The sequence below is a fragment of the Carassius auratus genome, chromosome 20 (assembly GCF_003368295.1).
Source record: "Carassius auratus strain Wakin chromosome 20, ASM336829v1, whole genome shotgun sequence".
NCBI classification, from domain to species: Eukaryota; Metazoa; Chordata; class Actinopteri; order Cypriniformes; family Cyprinidae; genus Carassius; species Carassius auratus.
In genome coordinates, this window is record NC_039262.1 from 9,610,337 (window position 1) to 9,622,476 (window position 12,140).

The window sequence follows — 12,140 nt, forward strand, 5'->3', positions numbered from 1 at the left end:
ATGATAATTAGTCAGGTCATTTTTGTGACATTTACCAAAAACTGTGAAAAGCTATATATATATATATATATATATATATATATATATATATATATATATATATATATAAACATGTTCAGAGATCCAGAGTGCTTTATTTACAAAATAAAATATCACTCTCAAAACATTCATATCCGTGTGTGTCATTTCCCTCCGTTTATTGAATTACATCAGCATCAGGTTAATATAGTAATGTCTCCATATATGCATAGTGGCCAGTTTATCCAGTCTTTGATTGACCTTACATCTGTGCAAAACGATTCCTCCTCGTTTGAAGTGATATCCACCTTTGTCAAGTGAGTGAGAAACAAAATACAACCATGAAACATAAGGAATTATCAATTATGACATGCAAAACTGTACAAATGATTAAAAAGCATTATCCTGAAAAAAGAATGACGTGAGATGAGAACGAGCACAGATAAATATAATGTCTAAGAGGTTGCTGAAATGCAAAGACATTTAAAGACATAGGTTTCCACCAAAATGTTCAGATGGAATGATTTAATTTTCTTGCAAACCTTTGAACAAATGAATCAAATTAACTGAGTTTCCCACTTCATGGACGGAACTGAATCTGGTGCAGAAATCAAGTGGTGAAGCCTGCATGAGGCTGGAGACTCACTCTCTTGTGCAACTCATGATTCAATCAACTGCAAACTGAATAAGGAACAAAGTGAGGCCTGTGTCGCTTATTAGACGTGTGACTTCTGAGAAGTTTCTTTTTCCTCCGATGGAATAAATGCCCTGGAACCACAAGAAACGCAATCTGACAACTACTTAATGACAAATACATCCTGGCATCGTGGAAGCAGATTCTTGTAATAGATTTTAATGGTAAAGTTTAACCTTACATTTAATAGCAGTGGTGAATATTTTAACACTTAACGGGATAAAATGACTGAATTATCCATGAAAAAGTTTTCTGAAAATACATTTTTCCAAGGTAGAAAGAGCTAAACTATGTGGGTGAAGCAAAGAGCGTTGAGTGTTAGATAAAACCATCCAGGAACAAAACTAAATGTCTTTTGTCCGTCTGCAAATCTCAGATTACATGCCGGACCAGTTCCACAATTTGGACTTGCAGAAATATGATATTTGTATGCAGCCTTGCTTATATTTGTACAGTTTCGGTCAATGCACGTAATCTCTGGAAATTTGAGACCAAACATGATGCAGATTTTATAGTTAAAGCACAGCTTGGCCTGTGTCCCACAAAAATCCTCAAATTCCTGTTACTTAAAAACAAAAAAAGATGATGACAAAGAATTAAAATACACAAGGCAGTATCATCTCATAAACCAAAAATCTAAGTCTAAAAGAAATGGCTGAACTAAAGCTTTTTAAGATGGTCTTGGCGCGAGTATATTAAAATAATTTTGAAAAAATAAAAGCAATGAGATATTTTTCCTACTCTTCAATATTTCCTTATTATATATTATACTATACTTTTAACCTATGTACATTACTGTGAAGGGTTTTCACAGGTCATGTTGGCTCACGGGAAGGTTGGGATTATGTGGAGACTGGCGATAATGACGACGGTAACAGATTCCGAGATGTCGTCGTGTCAGAAAGCTTCTAGAAATTCCTACAAACCTAGGACAGGAAGCGATAGATGAGGTCGCCTGAGATCTGCGGTCTCTCATCCATTTAGCTGAAGTAACAAACGAATCACTGCACACGTCACTTTTAAAGCAAAATCAAAAATCTACATCATTGCGTTTTTTTTAGTGGGATTCTAGAATGGAATCATCATTCCCGTACGGACAGAGCGAGGGACGTGACAGTTTTCCACCTTGAAATGGCTGAATGAGAAATAAATAAAAGTTCACCCCTAACCCGGTCTATGTACAAACACCAGTCACCTTAACATCCAGAATTAACGTCCACTTATTCCTCCTGTCTTGGTCGCTCAAAACATACAAACTCTGGTGTTGGTGTGGGTTCTCCTTTGGATGTTCCCCAGTGGTGATCCTTTATGCAAATTAAGTGGGAGGGGCCTGTAGTGCCCGGGAGGGTCTGACTCAAGAGTTTGTTGTGATTGGTTCACTGTTGAGTCCATCATGTGTCCCACGCCGTGCGGTCTGTGCTCTCCAGTGAGAGGGACTTTGTCTTGTGCGGGGAGGCGGGGCTTGGCGGGCTGCTGAAGGTGGAGCTGTTGGAGGCAGTGGAGTGACGGGGCGAATCAGAGTCCTGAAAAACAAAACCCAAGAAATATTGTAAGAACAGAGATGCTATGTACAGAAAGTAGCTACTATAATCATCTAGCCCTAAAGTTTTCTGTCAAAGACAGTGACGATGGACATATGAAGCCTTTAATACACTATCATTCACATGTTTGGGGTGCAAAGGTGAAAATACAGCTAAATTTGTAATATTCTAAAATATGATAACAATTACAATTTTTTCTGTTTGAATGTAGTTTAAACATAATTTAGTCCTGAATTTTCAGCAGAATTACCCGCATGATCCTTCAGATATTGTTCATTCTGATTTTGTGCTCAGTAAACATTTCTTATTTTTTAGCGATTTTGGAAAACAGTTGTGCTGCTTAATAATTTTAGTAGAAATCAGAATTCTTTGATGTGTAGAAAGTTCAGAGAAACAGGATTTTTTGTAACAATGTAAAAGTCCTTTCAGTTTTTTTTTTTAAATCAAATGAATTCATCCTTGCTGTCAAAAAAACAAAAAGACTGACCCCAAACTTTTCAACGATAGTGTACACATGCAATGAGTCCAAATACTGTGCAAAAAAAGGATACAACTAAAACCCAATTAACTGGGATCTAAATTTTAGCAGCTTCCTAACAGCTGGCTTGTAAACATGGCTTACTTGGTTCAGAGAAGTCGCTTTTTCACATGTCAATCTCAAGAGAATATTAATCAGGATAGTTCACCCAAGTATTACAATTCTGTCACCTTTCACTCACCTTCATGTCATTCCAAACCTGTAAGACTAACTGTATTTCTAAAGAAGGTATTTTGGGAAATTATTATTATTATTATTTTTTTTTTTTAAGTCAAAATGTAATGTATGGACAAACACAGCTGAAACACTCTTCAAAACCTTTTTTGTGATCTGCAAAAAAATAGTCCTACAAGTCTGGAATGACACAAGGGTGAGAAATGATGACAGAATATTCCCTTTTGGGTGGCTATCCATTTAACTCACAGGAAATATAGAAACTTCAAAACTGCACGTATGCTATATGCTAAACTACTCCAATTTAGCTTTTTTGAATGTTTACATTATATAATATTGCACTTGTCTCCCTGAGGGCTCTGCCATGTCTACAATCCAAAACAATGGTTGAGGTCCTTTAATGGAGCTGCTTTTTTAAAAAAAAACAAAGCTCTACAAAGTAAATAAAATAATTTACATGAACGTGCAACACATAAAGACAAGTGCTCATCTTCAAAAACATACTGGTAGCCAGTGGTTCGCAGCTATCGACGCTTCAAAGCACAGCTGATTCTACACTCGAAGGCTTCAATCGCACTCTTTGCAAGTAAATGAACGCAAACGCTTCAAGCTAAACAAGCTCGTAGGAGAACGAATATACATGTGGATAGCACTTCAGTGTAGGCTTATTTTACAAGTTGATATGTTTATCAATATACACCTGAAAAACCCCCACACATTTGACACATTACTTGTTACAGTAACTCTAGCGCCCCCTTGAGATCAAACCAAGCATTTGTGTACTTGCACAGAGTATTTTTCTTCACATGGAGACCCTTGTTTTCTCTAGTGGACACAGGGGGTGGCCAGCAGGGGCAGCATGAAGGCGAAACATGCGGATGGAAGCTTGCCATTCCCAAACGAAGCTCTCTGCTTCATCACAATCGCTCGTGGGCAGTGAAGGAGAAGTTTGTGAGCTTCAAAAATGGGCCGTGGATACTTGAGAAGCACTCTGCAGGGCTGCCTGAGTGTGCGGATTACATCAGGTGTGTGTGTGGGTGTGTGTGTATGTTTCACTGCAAACGTGTGACGTTTACCTTCATTTTACTAAGCAGGCTCCTTAAAGCCCTTTTCAGATCAGGGGTCTTCTCCGAGGGCGATACCGCCTGCCACTGAGAAGGAAAGGGCAGACTGAGTGCCAGAATGGCTTCCAAACTTGATAGAGGAAAATGGTGCGGCCGGGAGGCACAAAGCGCAGTGGTATGGGGAGATGACGGGTGACACAAGGGCGCAGGGTGGGTGGACTGCTAAGGATTCTGTTGGATGTAGTGGAATGGGGTGGCAGGCATAAAGTGGCGTAAGCAGGTGGGGGAACAAAGCACTAAGGATCACTTGCATTCAAGTGCTTTGGGGCAAATTATTACATTATTCATTTCCATCATTCCAGATCTGATAGGAAGGGAAGGGGCAAGCTGTTTTTTCTAAGTTAGGAGGTGTGCAGAAATATCAAACACTAGGGAGAATAAAATCTATATATTATTTTGAGTAACATTGGTAAGAATAAATTTTTTCATATCCAATTTCCAAAAATAATTCAGATTCACAGGACAGCATTAGGCTCAAATTCCATCTTCATGGATACCATGGCTTGCTGGTCATGTGCCGTGACGTCCCTGTATAGTGCAAATTTGGCTTGGATGTGATGAGGTAATGAAGATCCCACTGTCCCGATTCCTCCTACATCACGACTCACCTCTCTATCAAACTGAGAGAGCGGCGCTTCGCCCACGTCCATCCCGCCACCCGACGACAGCGAGCTCTCGGAGGGTGACGTCATGGTCTGGCGTTTAGAGCTGTAGCTGCTGCTTGATAGCTCTCTCCTCAGAGCGCTGCCATTCTGAGACGAGTTCCCTAAAGGAGAAAAGAGGAAAGAAATCGGTTGGGAATGAAACGCTTGGAATATGATACGTTTAAGAGCAGACATGTGTACTTACGCATTCCTAGGCCACTGCTTGCGCTCATGGATCGCCCAGGTTCGGCTCGGTTTTTGGTGATTGAGGGGATGCTGACGGAACCGCTGAACCCAGCTCGATTGTCCTGAGCACGCACATTCTACAGGTTACACAGAGAAACACCACACAAACACACACACAAACTCAGGCATGCAATGAGTGGGACAAACATGACAAACTATGGGATTCAATACTGAGCTCTTTAAGATGACATGTTGCTATCAACATATATATATATATCAATACAGGATGCATAAACCTTTGACACACCCATGAATGTAGAGACCAGAGGGTTGTTTGATGACATATGCTTCCATTCATAAGTTTGGGGTCAATAAGATTTGCTTATGTTTCTGAAATAAGTCACTTAAGCTTGACAAGACTGCATTTATTTGACCAAAAATACAGCGGAACAGAAATAGAGTTCTAAGCTTCTTAAAAAAATTAAAAAAAAGATACAAAACACACATTACAGTAACAGTAGGGTACATGCAATATAAGTGAAGGGGGAACATTTTTAAAGGAATTTTTAGCAGAAATCTTTTTTTTTTTTTGCATACTAAAATCGTGTTAAACACATGTTGTCTGTCTGTGGCTATACTATTAAAATAAATGTTTGTAATAATCCACATTTTGTCACGATTGCTGTCGATTGAGCTTAAAATACTGAACCTAGAATATTCCTTTAAAGATGAGGCTCTCACCATTGGTAGATCTCTGAGGATCTGCATCCCATCTCCAGGACCCATATGAGCCACATGGTTAAAATTCATAGGATTTGAGATCAACTTGTTCCTTTTCTCTGGATCTTTCAACATGTCTCTGCAATCACACACATACACAAGTGAGTAAACATAGTAGCCCTATAATGACTATAATGATATTTTGAAATAACCAAAAAATTAACATAACTGAAGCCAGAATTAAATTAAAAAAGCATACTACAAATCTATTAAGAAATAATAAGCGTGTGTGTGTGTTTGTGTGACATTCACCTCCTCTGCTGCAGTCTCTCCTCCTCAGGAATACGGAATGAGAAGCGTCTCTTGTTGCTCATGCTGCGTACCATCTGCTTCCTGCTGTTATCACACACCTCAGGCACCACCAGTTCGTCCCCCTCTAAACACACACACATGATGCACTATCAGACATATTATTCAAATCTGAATTATTCATTACATCAAACAGCACTACTAAACAAAAAGGTTCAAACATCTACACCCAACATGAGCTATACTTCTTGCATTTCTCTGAATTAGAGACAGTGCCGTTACCTGCTGTCTTGTTTCTGAAGTAGATGAGTCTGACCGTCTCTAGGCCCAGGAGATTCAAAGAGCCATCCATGTTTAACGGCCGGACCTGCACAGAGCCAGTCAAAGTTGATTTATCCATTTATAAGATGACTCATTTATTTGTTTCAGTAAATAAAAAGCTTTCAGTCATTCCGCTGTTAATTTAGTGCTCAAGAAACCGTTCTTATTTTTATTAAACAGGTGTGCAAGAGTTAATTATTTATTATAATGACATTGTTTAAAGACTGAAATTAAACTAAGCGAACCTTCTTGAGAGGAATGGTCTGAATCCATTCCGTAGTGTTCACATCAAACACATCCACTGCATTCTCACTGTAGACTGACAGGTAGGGGGCGTTGTAGCCTGCCAGATGTAAATCATCCACAAGGTCAATCTAACAAAAACTTTTCACAGCCACACCCCGACCCTTGTCTTTAACCCTTAAGTGTAAATAGGTTGTCTCTACTCACAGCAGGCGGTGGGTGTCGCGGGCCACATCAGCTCCTGCTGGCGCGAGCGTCTGCCGTGTGTGTCCACATACACTGCAATTTTGCTGAAGCAGAGCAACAGTTCTTTATTGGAGATTTCCACTGCGCAAAGGGCATCCAAGTTGTCTGCCCTAATAAACGCCAACGTGGGTCGTCTGGGTGAAGTAAGCTGACCGGAATGGCATCTCCATGCAAACTGTAGCGCATGAAGCCTGCTTGGTAGCCTACACATAATTGCTGGCCGAAGAGCGCCATCCATTGGACAACTCCCGGAGCCTGAAATATAGAAATTGTTGTTTTATTCCTGTGTATGCTAGCACACAAGATTATTTTTGTGATCTATGAACAGGATTTACAATCAGGCTGCATATTCTTGATTTGAAAAATGAGAATGGTTTTGAATACTGTACTTGTATGTCCACAAGATGGCAGTAGCGAGACTTGCTCTTGTTTACTTCATAGCAGGAGATCTGTCGTTTAATGGCGAGGCAGAAGCAGGTGCTATTGCGCACCACACCAGACACCAGTGCCTGACAGTTTTTAGTATCCGCCACCTTATTCTTGTCAATCTCCCTCCCATCTAGCCCCGCCATGGGGACCAGACACACTTGTCGGTTCCTGCCCGAGATGACGGCCATTATGTGCTCTGTGGGCATCAGTTCTACGTGATGCACTTTCTTAATGTCACCCACGCGAACAATTTCTAGCAGAAAGAACAAAAATGTTCAATGAATGTTGGTCTTGCATCAGTTATTTCAGTTTTAAAGGTTGTCTATAAAGCAATGTTAGGTAAACTTCCATCTTATCTCTGTACCCTTATTTGTCTTAGCTCTGGCAGTTACCAGCTAGGCTCATCCGAGTGTTTGCTTTTTAACGTACCTTGAATTTGTACAGAGCTGGGGAAAACAGCATTTTCTTATTGCAAAAAGATTTAAAACTTGATAAATTTGTGTCTATTGATGAATTTAAAGGCATCATTAAGAGCTTGGTAATTGAGGCTTGTGATTGTTTTTAATGAGAGGATATTATGTTTAAATATTGTTTTAATGTGTATTTTTTGTATTTTAAAATGTTGTCTTATTGTATGACTGCTACCTTGGCCAGGTCTCTTGTAAAATAGATTTTAATCTCAATGAGACTTCCTGATTAAATAAAGGTAAATAAATAAATAAAGGGACTTGTGGTTCAGCAATGGTAGTGCACGGTTTAAAATTGTGAGAGTTTACAACCTTTAATAGATTTGTAATCAGATGTCTGCTCTGATAAACAGGAAAACTATTTTTTTAAATCTGATTTCATGCAAAGAAAGGTAATTTACACTTAAACATTATCTGTCACTCTGACAGACTCGGTTCTACATTTTCCATCATGCTCTATTTTTATCTGTCGTTGTTTTCATTCGCCCTAAAATTAAGTAAGCGCCTGGCATTCCAATGCAGTAGACTCATTTCTTCTGTCAAGATGATGGAGAGCATGTCAATGTTTTTAACATTTAGGAATTACAGAAATTTAACTACCCTGAAGAGACCTGTCATCAAACTTTCCGAGGTTTAAACCAACAAACTTTAAGTGACCAGTCTAGATTTTAAACCATTAAGCTGCAAACCCTCAGTTTACTGGCCAATGAAGAAATAGGAGGATTAATGAAGGAAGTTTTACCGTCTTTGGTGACGTGGATTACAAACAGGCCTTCCTCATTCCCCAAAGCAACCCGTTCATGGTCTAAACAGAAATTGTGACAATCAAACATTAAACACCTGTCTGGCATAGTGTTGATATGACAAGATGAGTTTTGCGTGTCTCTGTACCGATAATAGCAGCAGTCTGGGTGGTTTTGATGAGAGGAAGGGTGCTGTCATACGCTTCTTTAGGCACATACACGAAGCGCTCTTTCAGCTTGTTTTTCCTCAGGATGCGGTGCAGTTCATTCAGAGCGCACACCCACTTGGTCCTCTCTTGCTCATTGTCGGCAAGGATCAGGATGCATGTCTTCTGACTGGAGGAGGCGGACAGCTGAGATGCTGTTACCTATGGGAAATGAATGGAGAACAATGTATGAGAAGCAATAAAAACTGTCTTGAAATGAAAACACTAATGACTGCCTAAGGCTATAGTTAGTTCAGTCATGATTATTACATAATCGCCTGATCGTTATTATTTGATCTGTGATATTTTGAAGAAACCATTGTGAGAAAATATGCTTGATGAAAGAGGAAAGTGAAGAATTTAGGACAAAAAATGAATTCCCATTCCTATTCTACAAAGGCACAATGCAATTATTACATCAACACTAGAACTAAGACAAATGGCCAATAATAGTAATAGTTTGTAACAGAACAGATCAAAGTTTTAGAGATCCGATTTTGGTTAATAACTAAATTTAGACAAAATGTGTTGTTATTGCATTTTGCATTTCTATGGCCATAACAACAATATATATCATAATTTTACTGCAAAATAATCTAAATAAATACTTTCATAAGCACTTTTTACAATATTGTTATTCATATCAGTCTCCCCCTTGTACAGTATTTGCGAAAACAAATTCCAAGTTCAACAAAAAATACCTTTCCAAATTTGGGGTCAGATTTAAAAACCATAATAATAATGATAATAATAATTAAGTATTATTATAATGATTTCCACAAATACTTAGAAACAACTTCGATATGATAAAATGTAATTATCATAGAAAACTGACAGATGTCAGAAAAAGAGATTCTACAGTGAGAAATTACAAACTGCCTGTTTGCTCTTACCCTAAAAATACAGGGGATATCCTTCTTGTTAGCATGGATGACATCAGACTCCAGAACAGAGCTGGCAGAAAACTCTTCATCCCTGCTCAGGATAAAAGTGTGTAAAAGTACAATACATTAATATTGACTTAAATATTTGAGCATCATATTTGAATGAAGATCTCCCTCACCTCATGTCAATGACCTGGTTAACTATAACACCAGGCTGGGCGCCTTTCCCTTCTCCAAGCTCATACAGGAAAAGTTTGAAGTCACATACCACTGCCCAGACCCTCTGCCAACCCTTTTTCACTCCTGTGGGCTTCGGTATCTGGAAAAGACAGTCAAAGCTCCATTACTCCATTAGTCAGCCAAAAAAAAAAAAAAAAATTTAATGTTGTGGTCTATAGTATTTAGGTCATTTCTGAAGCCCATAAATAAAACAGAGTTGTCAACAGTTAATAAAATATGATGTGCAAAGCATTTTTGGGAGATCCTACCCTAAGATGGCCCTCATATGCAGTCCCAATGCCCCTCTGAGTGTCAATTCCCAGCTTGCCCTTGGTTTGGTCTGGTGTGACGGGACACACAGAGGGAGCTTTATCAGCACAGGTGACGTGACAGGAGAAGTTGCAGACTGTAAGGAGACATGGAGGACAATGGCAGTGAGCATTACCAAAGACTATAGAATACCCAAGACATGACACTCAAATAGTTTTGGATGGGGACCAATGCAACGCTCAATCACAGGAAGCCCCGCCTTCTGAATGAAAGAGCCAATCACTAATCGGTAAAGTCAGCGCATCACTGCAGCTGCAGTTAAAAGTCCCGGCTGCTACAGAAACATTCAGAGCTTTGAGACGTGCTCTTAAGACTGCACGTGCGCACAGGCTGATCTAGCCTGAGAAATAAGAAATTTAATCCTAAACTTAGTGAACAGTTTTGGAGAATTTGATGTTTCCCCATGCAAAGCGATAGAAGCTGCACTTAGATGCCGAGAGGAGATTCAAAGATGGCCGTCGAGTGACATGACTTGTCTTAAAAAGACAAGTGAGCATTCTGCCAATAATGCATCCTTAGATTGGAGAACACTCAATAAACCTAAAAGGTTTACCCTTATTTTTGTTTCCAAACCCGCATGACCTTATTTCATCCGTGGAACACAGTACGGATAAGATTTATTTTTGGTTCTCCTTTGTGTGTTCCTCAGAAGAAATAAAGTCATAGGGGTTTTAACATCTCGAAAACTAAAAAAAAAAAGATAATTTTTACTGTTGTTTCTAATCCTTTAATTAAACACCCAGACTCCTTTCTTTTCTGTTGTCTCACCTTCACAGGTGCAGCCCTGACGGATAAGGCCCACCATAAGAGAGGTACACTGGGCACATTTGGTGGGAACGGTGAAGGTCTTCACAATAAACTGGTGCGCCTTGGGCTGTGGAGCAGAGAACATCAGCAATGTAATTAACCACGACCATATCCATTGACACATTTCTCCTGTTATAATGTAAACAGTTACCTTGGGTGATGAGTGTCCCAAGCTCCCATAGCCTGATCTTCCTGTTGAAGTCTGAAGACTGCGTGATGTGTGGTCAATCAACTAGGAGGAGGACACCAACACATGAGTACATTTAATTATATAAACAGAAGTGATGGTAAGAGTTAAAAGAATAATTGTCTCAAAATGAAAATTCTTTTCTTTTTTCTGTGAAACACAAAAACATTCATCTTAAATGCTGGATCCAGACTGGATCCCTTTAATTGTATGGAAAAGAGTGGCACTTGCATCTGCTTTTGTGCTTCACAGAAGAAGTGAAACACAGCATATGAGTCTGGAATAACATGAGGTCAATTGAATAGTGGCAGTATTTTCATTTTTAGGTGGACTATTCCTTTAAGAGTCTAAATGATACCTCAATAGGCTCCATGTCACTGGCGGTGGATGGGGAGCGTGAGCGTGATATACGGCGAGATCTTGAGTCTTCATCTCGCGACGGAGTGTTGGAGGGAGTGAAATCTGCAGAGTCCAGCTAAAATACAAAACGATGTTAATTATGCAAAATGTGTCATGCGGCACATGTGATACCAGAAGAATATGCCACCATGCAGAGTGAAACACATTTGCAGCGGTAAATAAAGCTTATCCTGACAATAATATTTTTACTGGAATTACACACTCTAAGCAGAACAAAGCATGTGCACCCAGGCACCAAGCCAATGAGTGAAGACACATTACACCCACTGCACAGAGACCACACACCAACTACACATGCAAGACAGAATGAAAGACAGAAACAGCATGGGGAGACAAAACACCGCAAACCCAAGGAACTACATGGAGAACAATAAAGGGAACCATATCCACAATTTATGAGGGTCTTACATTAAAGTGATCTGTAAAGGTTTACAGAAACGTGAACATTCATTCATCATTTGCTCACTGCAAATGTTTTCTGTTTAACTTTTCAACAACATTTTTGAAAGAAAAAGAAGACTGTTCTGTGCACCATGGAGAAAAACAATACAAGGCTTGGATCAATAAAACGGTCAGTAAATGATGTGTAACATTTTAAGCAATCAACTTTTATACAACTTATTTTTCTTTTTAATCGCTATACATGTGCAAAAGTTAAAATTACATCCAAATATTAAGCCAAGTAAATGA

At 39.2% G+C, this 12,140-nt stretch overlaps 1 pseudogene; it reads right to left on the reverse strand.

Moving 5' to 3' along the window:
* Positions 1 to 172: 172 nt before the first annotated feature.
* LOC113120837 (serine/threonine-protein kinase MRCK alpha-like) overlaps positions 173 to 12,140 on the reverse strand; it is a 55,647-nt pseudogene continuing 43,679 nt past the window's right edge.